At 41.6% G+C, this 2,716-nt stretch overlaps 1 pseudogene; it reads left to right on the top strand.

Annotated features, from left to right (window-relative positions):
* Positions 1 to 2,716, top strand: part of LOC129687329 (laminin subunit beta-4-like) — a 119,922-nt pseudogene that overhangs the window by 10,572 nt on the left and 106,634 nt on the right.

Here is a 2,716-nt window from a genome sequence, read left to right as displayed (position 1 = left end):
GGGAAGAAAGAAGGAAGGAAGGAAGGGAGGGAGGGAGGGAAGGAGGGAGGGAGAAAGAGAGAGAAAGAAAGAAAGAAAAGAGAGGAAGGAAGGAAGGAGGGAGGGAAGAAAGAAGAAAGAAGGAAGGAAGGAAGGAAGGAAGGAAGGAAGGAAGGAAGGAAGGGAGGAAGGAAGGAAGGAAGGAAGGAAGGAAGGAAGGAAGAAAGAGAAAGAACTACACCATGGGAACTTAATCTGGATGCTATATTCAGCTATGGTTGATGTGAATACTGCCCCCTTGTGACAATAAGAGGTATGTCTTTAAAAAAGGGCACAGAGAATAGGAAACTATTAATGAACTATGCTAGGTATTATCGTACATAGTATTAAAGTTATTTTTATATATTGTTTTCATTAGAAAACCATCTCATAGCCAGGTGGCTCATGCTTTCAAATCCAGCACTCAGGGAGGCAGAGGCAGGAGTATCTCTGAGTCTGAGGCCAGCCTGATCTACAAATCAAGTCCAGGACAGCCCAGGCTACACACAGAGACCCTGTCTCGAAAACAAACAAACAAACAAACTGTGACAAGGGATCCTGTAGAGAAGAACATTAAGAAAAGAAAATGCAGTGAGGATTTTTTTACAGTACGGTTTTCCCTCAATAGTTAAGCAGGAATTGAGAAACCGCAATGGATTATTTGTGGAGTTTTTATCAGCCGAATGTATGAAGCTCAACAAACTAAAATTGCCGAGCTTTGCTGGCAAGGAAACCACCTACTTTAGAAGTAAAGCTGAAAGCCAGGCTCGACACTGGTGGGCAACACCACAACGAAAGGGCAGCAGCCACTGAAGTTTCACATTTGACGAACTATTTCACCCTGAAGTGAGATGGTTGTTAAGAGGGAAAAAAAAAAAAAAAAAAAAAACCTTAGTGTTTTTGAGCTTTGTGATGAACCCAAAATGCTTTTTCCGTCAGAATGGAAGACCACAGCTGAAGCACTTTTCAGTGATAAGAGAGAATTGTAGAAAACGGCTTACTTGGTTGGCATCTTTGCCATCTTGAATGAGTTGAATTTATCACTGCCAGGGCCAAACGCAACATGCCTCGATGGGTATGAAAAGATCTGATCATTCCAAATGAAACCTCAGCTTTGGGGGGCAGACAAGGATGAAGATTAAGTTACATGCTATTAAAGCAGCGTTTTAGTTTGTTCTGCTTCATAGATCTGGCTGATAAAAGTTCACCACTAAATAACACACTGTGGTTTCTCACTTCCCGCTGCAATTATTGAAGTAAAACCATACTGTAAAAAAAAAAAAAAAAATCCTCACTGTGTCTTCCTTTCTAGATGTTCTTCTCTACATGATCCATTGTCACGGGGTGGTTTCTAATGAAAACGCTATGTAACTATAACTTTAGTAATGCATACCATAACACATAGCATAGTTCAGTCAACGCAGTTCATTGAAGTCTCCAATGCTTTACTACCATTCTCTGTGCTGGATTTGTTTCTGTTGTTGCTTTGTTTTGTTTTTTAGCATACCTGTTGCTTTCACAAGGGGGCAGTCTTCACATCAACCAGAGATGGGTACAAGAAGATCAGTTAGCATCCCACAGTACAGTTTTGTTTGTGTGTTTGTTTGCTTTTCAGAAATTGATGATTATACATTTAGCCAGCAACTGTAATTCATGCAGTGTCGTTTTACCTTTGATACTGCTGCTTTCAACACAGTAGCTCTCTCCACCTGTGTGACTGCCTGGTCTACCTCAGTACATTAACTCGACAACCCGGTCATGGATTCCTGTGTTTGCTCGGAGCGCATGTGAGGGGTTTGGCGTGATTATGTCACCACACCTGGCACACAGATGTGGGCGTATCTGCATGTGAGTGGTCCCACCTGGACACACATAGAGAAGCAGTGTCTCAGTTCCTAAGAAAACTGGAAATATGTTTTCAGATGGTCTTAGGCGAGATGACCTGTGAAAGGTCATTCAACAGCTCAAAGGGGTTGCGACCCATGCGTTGAGAACCGCTGAGTTAGGCCATTCCACGGAGACAGATGCTCTGAAACAGAGTAAATATTTAAAGGAAAATGGGCAATGATGATCTGTGATGATCTGAAGCCAATTTATTACTTCAAATTTCATTATAAAGCTGGAGCTATACATGTCAAGATAGGATAAAAATCAGTGAAAAAAAAGCATGCTAGAAGAATTACATACTTGAAAAAGAACAAAACATATTTAACATATCACGTTGGTATCTGTGTGTGTGTTCCTATGTGTACAAGTTCACATGTGTATGCAAGTGTGTGTGTAACCTGAAGACAGTCTCAGGCGCCATCTTCAGGAACTCCTCCGGTCTCCTGTTGGCTTGGACCTCACCAATTAGGCTACACTGGCTGGCCAGGAAAGTGCAGAGATGTGCCTGTCTCTGCCTGGAAGTGCGGAGATTACCAACATAAACGCCACACCTGGAATTGTAACGGGGATCTGAGAATTGAGCTCGGTTCCTAGAGAGCTTCCAAACAGCTTTACCAACTCAGCTCCCAGCACAAATACTTTTATGAAATTTCGGTGTTTCAGAGAAACTCAAAAGCTATCTTAATAGTTTTTGGCAAACCCATCATTTGAACAAACTGAAAAATGTGTCAACTTCACTCAGACCCCCTGCTAAAGTCTCTAGAAGATAGATAGATAGATAGATAGATAGATAGATAGATAGATAGATAGA

Source organism: Psammomys obesus, unplaced genomic scaffold (assembly GCF_907164565.1).
Source record: "Psammomys obesus unplaced genomic scaffold, mPsaObe1.curated_primary_1811, whole genome shotgun sequence".
In the NCBI taxonomy this organism is placed as follows: Eukaryota; Metazoa; Chordata; class Mammalia; order Rodentia; family Muridae; genus Psammomys; species Psammomys obesus.
This window is presented reverse-complemented; position numbering and strand designations above follow the sequence as displayed.